The sequence below is a fragment of the Marmota monax genome, unplaced genomic scaffold, assembly GCF_021218885.2.
Source record: "Marmota monax isolate L192 unplaced genomic scaffold, Marmota_monax_Labrador192_F-V1.1 WCK01_AAM20220418_F8-fsc00397, whole genome shotgun sequence".
Classification (NCBI taxonomy): Eukaryota; Metazoa; Chordata; class Mammalia; order Rodentia; family Sciuridae; genus Marmota; species Marmota monax.
The window spans coordinates 313271-326203 of NW_026692162.1; the positions used below are offsets into that span (position 1 = coordinate 313271).

Genomic DNA, 12933 nt, shown 5'->3' on the forward strand with positions numbered 1-12933 from the left:
GCAGAGACCTGGCCTTGGCGGTCTTACTCGGCTAATCAGGGTGGGTGAATGGTGGTGCGTGGGGGCCAGCCATCTCTTTTCCCTTGGGGCGGCTCCCTGGGAGCAGGAGTCCAGTGCGTTGGGAGAGGCAGGCCTTTCCTAGAGGAGTCCATGCCAACAGGTTTTTGTTTGCGACCTGAAGTTGGCCCAGTGGCTTTGCAGGGGGGGAGCTTAAGCTCCCTAGATACCCCAGCGGAGCCTGTGAAAGTTCATTCCGTGACCCGTGACTGAGTCCGGCAGGTCCCTTCACTGTGTGCTGCCTTGGGGACGCATTTGAAATCTGTGTTTTAAAAGAAGAGAGGGCTTAAAAACCCTCACTGGGTTTCTGATAGAAGAAACTGAGGCCCAGATATACAGTGATTTGCCCAGGGGCACACAGCGATGCTGTGTCAGTGCCAGAGCTCGAAGCTAGCTCCTCATGACAATTAAGAAAATTTTAGAGATGTTTAGACTCCCCCCCCCCCCCCCCCCCCCCGCATCCCACCACCTGCCTTTTATTTTTAACATTCACACAAGAAAATGTGCAGGAAAAGACAGAGAGGTATGAATGCTTTCTTTCCACTTGCAGAAAATACCCTGTGAAAGAAGAGATTGGAAGAGGGGATTGAAATGTTTGAAAAAGGTGAATTTTAATTATCTACACCCCTCCATTATATAATGTAATGAAGATTTGGCATCTTGTAGTTCTAGAGATGGAATGATAGGTACTGACAGAATCGTATACTGAATCCTGCACAGTAGTGATTGAGTTTGCACTGATAATTAAGTTTTCATCTGTATTTAAATAAACATCAAAACGAACTACAATTTGTTTCTGAATGGTACTTGTACAGTTGCTTGTGTTTGGGACAAATGATTGTGTTGGTGAAATACAACTAGATGTCAGCTTTTACTTGTCAGCATTTTTACTTTGACATTGTCAAAGTTTGTTTCCTTATTTTAAAAGTGGGCTGGTTATCTTTATCAGTCTGCCTGGGCATTGGCTATTAAAAAGTTTGGTAAGCTGGGCAAATTGATGTACACCTGCTACTGGGGAGGCTGAGGTAGTAAGGATCACAAGTTTGAGGCCAGCCTCAGCAATTTAGCAAGACCTTGTCTCAAAATAAAAAAATTAAGAAGGGGTGGGGATGTAGCTAGTGGGAGAGAGTGCCTCTGGGTTTAATCCCCAGAACAACAACAACAACTACAATCTATGAAGAGTTTGGTAAAGTATAAATTATTCTAAGGCATGATTCAGGCTGCCTGCATCCTACAAGTCCCTGGATCCAGAGCAAGTCCTATGGGATGTACCTGTCTCTCCTGAGGCTTTTTGCCTCCCTGAACCCTGAGCTGGAGGGATGAGTAGCTCTGTGGGCACTCTCTTCCACCAAGCATTTGAGGTGTGAGGAAATGTGAAACTTTTATGTGATAATACCTAGCATGGTTAGCAGTCTTGAAAAGTGACCCATCCTTTAGAAAGTGTAGAAATATGGTTGCCTCTTATGTAACTTTCTTTCATAAGGAGACATGGATTTCCCAAGAATGAAGATTCCTGCAAAAGTAGTTGAAAAGTTGTTGGGACACTGATTTATTTTGATGTTTTGGCTTTTCTGAAGTTAAAGGGTCTTTTGTTTTTTTTTTTTGAAAATATATTAGGAGGACTTGTAACTTTCAGTTCTTTGTGGACTAAAGTGCTAAGAGAGTGAATTCCATGAAGAACCATGGAATTGTCATTGTCATGCTTTTGGGATGCGCCAGAAATGTTTCTAAGTGTTTTGGCAGTTGTTCTCACTCCTTCCCAGAGCCTTTCTCTCATGTTGATGGGGTATGAATAATTATTTAGTGCCATCAATACCTGGTGATCCTGAGCCTTGGGGAAGTCAAAGAGCGTGGATTTAGCGGTTTGAGATTGGAGAGGATGTGAGGAATTGTAGTTCTACTCCCATTTGTCTGTTGAACTTTTAACTCATACGTTCAGTTCAAACAAACCTCTCTGTCAAGCCTTTGCCAGTGAACTCCACTGGTGTTTGGGTCTCTCTCCTCTGCTCTCCTAGATTCCTCACCCCACATAGTGTTGGAGCACTTTGCACCTTTGTGTCTGAGGCATTTGTGATACTGTGACATCTTTGAAGCCAGTGGTTGCCCTCTCTTTCCTTACTTCTCTAGGGTCTGGATCAGCCTGTGACATATGGCAAGTGCTTAGTAAAAGTCTGTTACAAGTAGTCCTTGGGGCAGGGGAACACATTTTTATTAATCCCTTCTGCAGGCTCCACTGTTGTTTTGCTTTTGCATAAACCACTACAGTTGGTCCAGCAGTCATGTATCAGTCACACATTCTCCTTCTACAGATGAGTTAACTGAGACCCAGTGGGCTTAAGTCATGTGCCCTAGATCACATGGCCAGTGACAGGACTGGCATTCGAACAGGTGTGTTGGACTCAAGAATATTATTATACCTGTGCCCTCAATTGAGAAACCCAGTCTCAGGGAAGAAGAGATGTACTGCAAGTAATGCAGGATGTTATAATTGAAATTCTCACATTTTGTTTTTGTCAGATGCATTCGTGAAATGACCATGTCCATCTGTTGTGTTTTTAAAAATTGACAAGCTTTTTGATAGTCTGTGGAGTTTTCTTTCTTTCTTTCTCTCTCTCTCTCTTTTTTTCCTTTTTCTTTTTTTGGTACTGAGGATAAAGCCCAGGGTGCTGTACTGCTGAGCTATATCTCTAGCCCTTTTTATTTTTATTTTTTGAGACAGTAGTTGCTGAGACTGGCCTCAAACTTGTGATCCTTCTGCCTCACTCCTGAGTTGTGGAGATTGCAGACATTTATGTGCCACTGTGCCCAGCAGAATTTTATTTCTTAAATAGCTTGTTCCATGGTGTCTAAAAGAGAAATTTAGAAAAACAAATACTTTGACATGAGTGTATGTGAAAGTAAGTGTGTATTGAATATTGCTTCCATCTATGGATGTGTTTGCTCATACTTATTTCCAGATAAGTGATTAAGTCTTCTTGCATTGTAAAAGTCTTCAAAGCTGTTTCAGCAGCCTTTAAAAGAAAGCAACAGCAAAACAAACAAAAAAACTACCTATGATTTCACATCAGCATTTAGCATAGATATTACCATCCATCTTTGAGTGGCAAAACTGAGACTCAGAAAGATTAAGTAATGTAGGAAGACCTGCTGGGCATAACCAAGGATTCAAATGAGGTCTGTATGATTCCCAGACCTGGGTCCCTTCTATTCTAGTAGTTCCTGTAGAAACTGCCATAGAATAATGACTGTTCATTTATATTATAGGGTAAATCTGTGATCTGGAAATCACCATCATATTTTCTCAGAAGATTGGGAATTGTGAATGAGATTTCTGGCTTTCTCCTAACGTTAGGATATATGAAAGCACTGCAGTTTGAATGTCAGTAATTTAATGGGCCACTTTATCAGACAGACTCTAGATTAGAATTTGATTGGGGGGGGGAGCCTCCTTTTTTGAACCAGATTTGCAGCATTGTTACAATGTTCTCTATATGCATTGGATTCTTTGGGTGACTCATCCCCAGTGCTTCCAGGTACTGGAGCCTGCTTTGTTGCTGGGCGCAAAGGCCTTTAGCTGTTTCCATTTCCTGTTGGTCCTGGTCTAGGCAGTGTGTATAGCAGCACTTTTAAGCCTATTCTAGACACAGAACAGGTAACTTAATTCTATTCAAAGCAGTGTAAGGAATTGGGCACACAGAGGGCTAAAATATAAGGGACTCCTATCTCCTGTTCATGTAGCCCAGTTGATCAATAGAACAGGGAAAAATAGGCTCATCCTGGCGAATGGCTGGCCATCTAGGGCTAATGCATGGTGTAGATTTAAAGTCATTTATAATTAATCGCTTCTAAGTGCAAGACTGCATCTTTCCTCTTGCTCCCACTGCTTTTTGGTATTGTCATTGTCACAACGTGGCAGTTTTGTATCTGAGAGCACCAAATGGCACCCATAGTTTGTCTACAAAGGCCAATTTGGCAGATGGCTTTGAAATCAGATATGGGTACTAGGGGGCCTCTTGGCTAGGTGACTTGTGGCACTTCGATCATTGAGCTTTGGTTTCCTCATCTGTAAAGTGAGGCTGGGAATGACCACTTCATGGAATAGACATGCTATGTTTCTCAGACTGTAGTGTGCATCAGAATCACCCAAAGGCTGGCTGGGTCAACACATTGCTGGGCTCTACTGCAGTGTTTCCATATAGTATGTGATGCCTTGGAGTGTGTGTTTTTAACTAGTTTCCAAGTGCTTCTGATCCTTGGAAAGGATCAGACTTGGGAACTCTGGCCTGAGGACTGACGAAGCAGGCACGTTAGGTGTCTAGCACCAACTAGTAGTGCAGAGGAAATGCAAAATGACACTTTTCTACTTCTGAAATGCTTCTAAATATTCACTCTGAAGATGGTGGTAAGGAAATTTGGGTTCTCAGAGAGATGTTTTCACTTTGTTATTTCTTGATTGTAACTTGGGACTGTGGTCACAGGCATTATTAAGCATTATGTACATTAGTTGGAACGTTTTCCTTAAAGAAGGGAATGTTGGTGGCCTACCAAAAGGCAGTTAGCCTTTCTGTTGGAAAAGCAGGTTCATCAAACCTACACATCAGGCAAGATGTTCGCTATTGAGGCTTTTTAGAAATGCAGCTTGGAGAGAGGTTGGGGAAAATGGTGGTGGTGATGCTTCTGAGCAGAATCTCATGGGGCCATTAGTGATGGGCTATTGGTGTTTAATGGAAAGTCACTCCTCCTAACAATTCAGATTGATTTCATATTTTTTGATGTTTAGAGTTTGGGAAAAAATATACCTTTTGCCTAGTAGTAGTTAGCTTATCCTTCAAAAACAAACATTGGGGGTGGTATGCGTGTGAGCTCTGTTGGTTTTTTAATGTCTTCTGTGTGCTAGGCCCTAGTTATGCCTTTTATGCACAGTATCTGATTTAATTATCCCTGCCTGTCCTGTAAAGCCTATCAAGTTTCTCTTTTTGCATTTGTGGCCCCAGGCCACACAGCCTTTGAGTGCTCCAGTTAGTATCAGTGCCCTACCTGTGTCAGACTCATAACCACATCATTTCCACTCCTTCACTCTGTATTGTGCTCCCATTATCTCACTTCACCCTCATAGCAGCCTTCATAAGTAGGAATTTCACAGGTGAGCCTGCTGAGATTTCGAGGGGGTGAGTTTGGCCATGTGCACCTACCCAAGTGACTCACAGGACCTGAATTCAGTCCTATACCTGTCTCATTTTGGAGCTTTATGAAGTCATTTCTATGACAACAGCTCACCTCCCTGTCTAGGATCACAGAAGTAAATTCAGAGATGCTCAGCAGCCTGGATGTGTGCAACAGGGACCTGGGGGTAATCCAGCTGGGTTGACTGGGAGGAACTCTGTGTGGGCTGGTAAGGGTTTTATGTTTGCAAAGCTGTGTTAAAGTAATTGTCTAAATTGCTGTTTGAGGGAAGGGGACTTTTCTTTTTTCTTGGTAAGCCTGAAGCTCTGTACACTGGTTCTGTAAACATTACACATGGGTACCAAAGGACTAAAATAATGCTTTGGTAATGCTGTTGTTAAAAAGGTGATCAAATTCATGCAGAAGAACTTGGTGTGCTTAAAAAGTTCCATGTAAATAAAAATATAAAGAATCCCCTTCCTTGGTAGGTAGTTACCACGTGTGTTCTAGCCAGTGGGTAGTTTTCTCAGCAGTGTCCTAAGGAGGCTGTGGTGTGGGCACTTTTCCAAGATTTGAAAACTGCCTGCAGCTCTTGATCCAAGGATGGTAAATAGCTTTATGTTGGTGCCTGTCCTGCACTTGTGAGAGGCTCTGGAGATTTGGATTAGTTTGTTTTGTAAACTCTTTAGGACTCTGAAGTGAATAAATCAGTGTGAGCAGAATGTTGCTGTTAAATGATAGCCCCATCCCCCACTCCAGCAGTCATAGCAGTGAAGGAATGCTGACAAGCTAAATGCGATTCACATTTTTTTCTTGAAAGCAGGTCCTCCCTGTGGTGTGCCTGTTTGATACCAGAGCTGTCCTGGGATATAGTGACTCTACTTTGGATCAAAAATTTGGGAAACCATGTCAGAGAAAGAATTTTTATACTACTTTACAAGAGGTAGCCAGGAGACGTAGAAGTATAGGCATTTCAAAGACAGTTTTGTGACAATAGGGCAGGATATCTGAGGTCAGTGTAATACATGGCCTTTGGAGTCAAATTGCTGGGTGTAAATGAAGAACCATGTTTCTGGCCACTAGGAGCTTAGTCTAATTGAGAAGACAAAATTAACATTTGTGAGACAGAAACTAGCAATGTGTTGAGCTGTGAGTTTGATTCTTTGTCAGGAGGCCAAGAAAGGAGAAAAAATCTGGAAGAGTAAGGGAGAAGGTAGGATTTAAGTTGAGTCTTGAGGGACAAGGAAAGGGAAAGAGTCAGATAGGAAGGCATTTCAGATCCAGGAACAGCAGGAGGCAAAGCTTGAGGTGAGTCTGCGCATGGTGCAGGTGGTGGTGTGTTTCTCTATCCATCCACCTGCATGTGTGCAAGCTCCTGAAGCAGCTCTGCCTGGTAGTATGCCTTCTGAGTGCAGTGAAGACTGACTGAGATGGCCACCAGCTCTGATGAGGCAGCAGCCTTGGGGGTTTTGTTTTGTTGGCAGTAGATAGTTTGGTAGTTCTTGAGTGTGTGCCACCTCTAGTGTTTGAGGAAGGGTCCTCTGGCAGGCCCAGTGGAGTGGAATACTTCCTGAGTGAGAGTCTGGCTATATTCAGATTCCAAGATAGGGTGTGCAGGGAGGCCAGAATCCAGCTTTGTTTGGGGAGAGGTGAGGGCCTCAGTGCAGGCTGGGAAATTTGGATTTGACACATTGGGAGCCTGTAGATCTTATCTCTGATTTGCACCTGCAAACCACATGGCCTGGAAAGCTTTTTAAAAATGCCCCATGGAGCCCCACCCCAGACCAATCAAGGTGGAGCCAGTAATTTTTAGAAGTGCCCCAGACAAATCTAATGGTCTGTGTGGGTTGAGAAGCAGATCTGTGTGCTCAGGGGAGCCTCTGGGAATGTCAGAGATTGGAATGTGGGAGTAAATGGAGCCAGAGAGGAGGAAGCTTTTGCAGTAATGAGTTGTGGGTGCTGGGGCTCTGAGTTGTCTTGGAGTAACTGTGATGGGTCCAGAAAGGAGGAGGGAAGGCCACCAAGGAGGTGGGATCTGGCTAGAGCCAGACTTTGAGCCAACTTTGAGGGATTGAACCCAGGGGAGCTTAACCACTGAGCCATATCCCTAGCCCTTTTCATTTTTAAAAAATTTACTTGTAGATGGACATAATACCTTTATTTTGTTTATTTCCACAGTGCCTCACACATGCTAGGCAAACGCTCTACTACTGAGCTGCAACCCCAGCCCTCATTTTTTTTATTTTGAGACAGGTTCTTACTAAATTGCTTAGGGCCTCCTTAAACTACTGAGACTGGCCTTGAACTTGCAGTCAAATCCCAGACTTTGAGCCAACTCTGAGCCAGCTTTGGAGGAGGGGGTTAGTTTAGTGGTGTGTAAAGAAGGCGAGAGAGAGCAGGAGGAGAGATTGTGAGCCATCTGTTTGGTAATCCTTTCTACCTGAGCCCTAGGCATGGAGCAGGCAGAGCAGGTTCTTATCTGTTCCTTCAAGCTTGCCAGCCAGGTTCCTTCCCACACCCTGAATTATAATGACCATAGCAAGCAATGCTTATAAAATTAAAAAACTGTGTTTCTTTAAGGTAATTTTATTAAAGATGGTTGTATTATAGAGTTCTTTTTTTTTTTTAAGAGAGAGAGAGAATTTTAATATTATTTTTTAGTTTTTGGCAGACACAACATCTTTGTTTGTATGTGGTGCTGAGGATCGAACCCGGGCCGCACGCATAGCCAGGCGAGCGCGCTACCGCTTGAGCCACATCCCCAGCCCTATTATAGAGTTCTTAATTCAGATAGATTCACTTTACTAGATAAAGGTTGGAAGTGAGGTTCTACCTGGTACATTTAATACATGTAATAAGGTCATGCATAGGATTTTTTGGGGAAAAAAATCATTCATAGTCCAATTCAGGTTATTCACTATTTCATGCTTATTGAGCACATATATATTATGTGTACCAGGTTGGGATATGTGAATGAATAAGATGTAAATACTGCCTTCAGATAGCTTTGGGTCTGTAAGAGGGTGTCTCCTGATGTAGGGCAGGTAACATTATCCCTAGCTTGTAGAGAAGTTTAGGAACTGGTATCTGACACTAAGGATGGAGTCTGGGAATCAGAGAAGGCTTCAGGGGAAATGATCTGGAAGTTGAATCTTGAAGGAAAGCTATGCGCAGTGGTGCATGCCTGTAATCCCAGGGACTGTGAGGCTGAGGCAGGAGCATTGTAAATTCGAGGCCAGTTTCAGCAATTTAACAAGGCCCTAAGCAATTTAGTAAGAACCTGTCTCAAAATAAAAAAAATGAAAAGGGCTGGGGATATTGCTCAGTGGTTAAGCTCCCCTGGGTTCAATCCCTCATACATCCCTGCCCTCCCCCCGCAAAAAAAAAATCTTGAAGGAAAAGTGGAGGAGAAATTTGAAATGAGAATAGAGGAACCCAGGTCATTGGTGTTGTGTGGTGCAGAGACCTGGAGGCCTGCTATCCAGCCTGGGCTGATTTAGGAGGAGAAAGGGCTGGACATGTGACAGAGGCCCAGGTGTGGGCTGACCAGGCTGTTCAGGCAGGACTGGTGAGAGCTGGGTGAGATTTGACTTGTGGGCCATGTTTTCACACGGTCATTTTGTGGTGAACGGGCAGAGTTGCAGGTCCTCCACCCGACTCCTAAGCAGAGCAGCTCTCCTCTGATGAAAGTGGGGAACTCAAAAGAGCTTTGGAAAGTGTTTCTGTATGGTTTGAAAACAGCCAAAGTGGCCTCCTTGCTGAGGGTACTGGGGAGCCAGGATGAGCAGAGTGCCCTTTGGGTGGCTGGGAGGGAGGTGCTGAGGCTTCTTTCAGAAGACCTGAACAGTGCTTGTGCAGTGAGAAGGGTGGAGTTGAGAGAAGTTCCTGTCCCACCCTCTCCTCGGGGCCAGTTTCTCTGGGCCAGGTGACGCCTCTGTGATTTGCTGGTGCTTCAGTGAACCAGACCCTTGGGACTAAAACTCCTGTGGTTAAACAGCTCTGTTTTCCAGAACTCCCTGGAGAATTTTGTGACTAAGGTAAAGATAAGGGAAAGCATGTCAGAGAGCCACTGTTCCTGCTTGTGCTGAGGAGATGGTCCCAGCCCTTAACTTTCCTCTGTCTGGATTGGAAAAAAAGGTGTCTTTTGGTGAATCTAGACCACAGAGGTGTCTTGTTTGCCTGTATGTACTGTATCTCTTTTTAAACATTAACCCTGGGTGCTATATTCATTTCCTATGGCTACTGTAACATGCTTTTGTATAGGGTAGAGGAAGCTAAGATCATGCTGTCATCAATGGCTGCATTCCTTCTGGAGGTTCTAGGGGAGAATCTATCTCCTTGCCTTTTCCAGCTTCTAGGCCTTCTGTGTTTCTTGGTTTATGCCCCTTTTGTCCTCACAGCTCATTTTTACTGTCCTGTCTTTCTCATGGCATCACTCTGATTCTTCTGTCTCCCAATTCCACTTTGAAATTCTCTCGGGATTACATTGGGTCCACTGGGTTATCCAGGATACTTTCCCTATTTTCAAGTCAGCTGATTAGAAATTTGTAATTCTGTCTGCTACCTTAGTTCCTCCTTTGCCTTGTAACCTAAAATATCCTCAGCTTCCAGGATTAGGATGTGGACATCTTTGAGAGGTCATCATTTGCCTACTGTACTTGCCAACATGAAAATCAGGAGATCTCGAATAGCTATCCACACTTGCGGTTTCATAGACAAATCAGAACACTTGGCAGCTGGGGGCTGCACTGTTGCCTAGTAACAGTGGGTTGGAGCCAGTGTTGGCGCCATTTCTAGATGGGTCTATATGTGTGCTAGTTCTCTGTGGGCCCCAACTCTCCTCCTGGTGCCCACTCATTTCCTTTAGTTTTCTGGTCTTCACTCTGGGGATAAAGGAACTTATAGAGTTCAGTTGTGGTAGGGTTCCATGTTCAGGACAATTGAGTTCTCCACCTTCCTGTTTTGTGCCCTCCTTCTCTCCCCCAGTATCTCATCCCCACTGATGCCCCTTCTTCTGCCTCTGCCTGGCAATACCATCTCCTCTCTTGACCAAGGGCTTTATGCTCCACAGCATCTCTGATGCTATTTTAGGTAGTATTGTTTGTGCCATGACTCCTGGTCTCCTGGTTCTCTCCTTTTTTGGCATCCAACTCTAGTACATTCTGGTACCTTCTGCTCTGTCTTGCATTGGAGTTTGTAACAAGCAAGTCTTTAAATTAACTTTAGAGCCAAATCCATCAAAAGAATGACATAACAAGCATGTAGTTGAACATCTCTCTGCATGCACTCTCCTGGACACTGGGAATGCAACAGAAAACAAGGTAGAGACTCCCTGTCTGGCTCCTCTGCAAGTCTGGTCCTACTAGAGGGATAGGGAGAACCAAGTGAAATGGCAAGTACATTGTCTACTTCCTGTTGCATCTAGGAGTCTCTGCTTCTTTCAGTCCTGAGTCTGGAGGTAAACTCTGTTTGCACTGGGTTAAAGATATTTTGTTGAAAGATCCAATGTCCTTTCTAGACATTGCCTGGACCCAGCTGATAGTTGAATTTTCAGCAGGCATCTCAGAGGCCTGGGTATCAGGTTAGTTTGCAGTGTGAAGTTCCAAGCCAAACTCTCAGAACTGCTGTTTGGTGGTATGAACTAGGGTTCTGGTTATAAGGAACCCTTTGTATGATCTCCTGTGGAGGGATCTGCATCGAGTGAGCCAAACTCTTTGGCTTTTCACTTTTCTTGTCTGGCCAGCTTCAACAGTTTAGGGTTTCTTGCCCCAATTCTCATCACTCCCCCCTTAAAAAAAATCCACGTTCATTAGTTATTCCCCAGTTCAGTCTTCCCCGACCCCTGGTAACTAATCTACTTTTTATCTCTATGGGTTTGTCTAATCTGGACATTCATATACATGGAATCTCATTGTAGCCTTTTAGTTTCCTCTTTTAAAATAATTTATTTATTTATTTAAAAATTTTTAGTTATGGGCTGGGGATGTGGCTCAAGCGGTAGCACGCTCGCCTGGCATGCGCAGGGCGCTGAGTTCGATCCTTAGCACCACATAAAAATAAAATAAAGATGTTGTATCCACCGAAAACTAAAAAATAAATATAAAAAAATTGTAGAGCTTTTAAAAAAATTTTTAGTTATACACGGTTAAATTTTTAGTTATCTTTATTTTGTGTATTTATTTTTATGTGGTGCTGAGGATCAAACCCAGTGCCTCACATGTGTCAGGCAAGTGCTCTGCCACTGAGCCACAACCCCAGCCCCTAATATTTTGTTTTAGTTGTGGTTAGACACCATACCTTTATTTTTATTTATTTTTATGTGGTGCTGAGGATCAAACCCAGAGCCTTGCACCTGCTAGGAGAACGTTCTCCCACTGAGCCACAACCCCAGCCCTTGGTTACCTTTTACCACGTAATCATCATTTTATTTCTATTTATGGACCACAGTTTTTTTTTTTTTTAATCCATCTGTTGGTGGTCATTTGGGTTGTTTTTACCTGTGGCTATTGTGAATAGTTGCTATTTTAACTTAACTATTCATTGCTTATTTTGAAATTGGTGATGGGGTGTGGATCATAAAGAAAATGTAATGTGTGAAAAGGCAGGAGAGCAGTTTTCCATTTATTTAAGCAATCACATTTACAAAGAACTAGTTTAGTGTATGTGACAGAAAAGTCCACTCCTGGATACGTAACATCAGTATCTAAGAGACTCAGGCTTTTTTTTTTTTTTTTTTTTTAAGGTACTAGGAATTGAACCCAGAGATGCTTAACCACTGAGCTAAGTCCCCAGCCCTTTTTATTTTTTATTGTGAGACAGGAGCTCATTTAGTTGCTGAGGCTGGTTTTGAACTTGTAGTCCTCCTGCTGCAGCCACCTGAGCTGCTGGGATTACAGGCATGTGCCTGGTTCAGAGGCCTCTTCTGTCTTTTTGTTGTTTAATTTGGTGACCATTAGGCCTGCTTGTCTGATACACAAGTCCTACCCTTCTTGGTGACTTGAGCAGCCATAGCTGCAGGTGTGAGGGTGGACAGTGGCCCTCATGGGCAGTGGTGTAGAGGAAATGCTTGTCAGTCTCTGGGACTTTGCCTTCCTCCTGAGTTATGGGAATAGATTTGTGTTTTCAGAAGAGCCATTGATAGAAGAGCTTGTTTTCCTGGATATGGAGTCAGTGCTGTTAGTCATCTAACAGGCACTGCAGTAAAATAGTCATTGTCTGCCTGAAGTTTGAGTTTTCATTACATACCGGAGTCCAGGAGGGATTGTTACCGTCATGGAACAGAACTGGGTTTGGTGTTTTCTATTCAGGGCATTGATTTCAGGAGAGTTAGTGGGCGGCTGTTAATAGTAGCTGGATGCTGACAGGTGGATACCCTTCTCAAGGCTGGTTTTGTGGAACCATCTATATTTTGAGAGACATGGTAAAAGTGGCCCATGCCACAACTTTGGTAGTTATAGTTATGGAACTGGGGTGGGGCATACTCTGCTATACCATGCTGTATGTTCTCTTTTTGGAGGGCCTGAGGGAGCATTCATCTATGGTCCCAGACAAGGGAAATCTCTTGAATCTGGTTTATCCGTTGTAGACAAAGTGAATCCTTTTCACTTTAAATACCAGGAACCTCAACTCCGAACCAGTCATTTATTTATTCCAGCTGTAGTGTGACCTGCAGTTTGGCTTTCTGGCCCAACTTTTGTCTTTTCCCCACTTCCC

At 43.6% G+C, this 12933-nt stretch overlaps 1 protein-coding gene across 6 annotated transcripts in view; it reads left to right on the forward strand.

The window, feature by feature from the left end:
* Positions 1-12933, forward strand: part of Epn2 (epsin 2) — a 96393-nt gene that overhangs the window by 9313 nt on the left and 74147 nt on the right. The window contains exon 2 of one of the 6 annotated variants that reach the window (XM_046420681.2): positions 608-661. The exons of the other annotated variants lie outside the window; for them this stretch is intronic. The gene's annotated coding sequence lies outside the window, so the exon portion shown is untranslated. The remainder of the gene's footprint in view (positions 1-607; positions 662-12933) is intronic. 6 annotated transcript variants of the gene reach the window in all.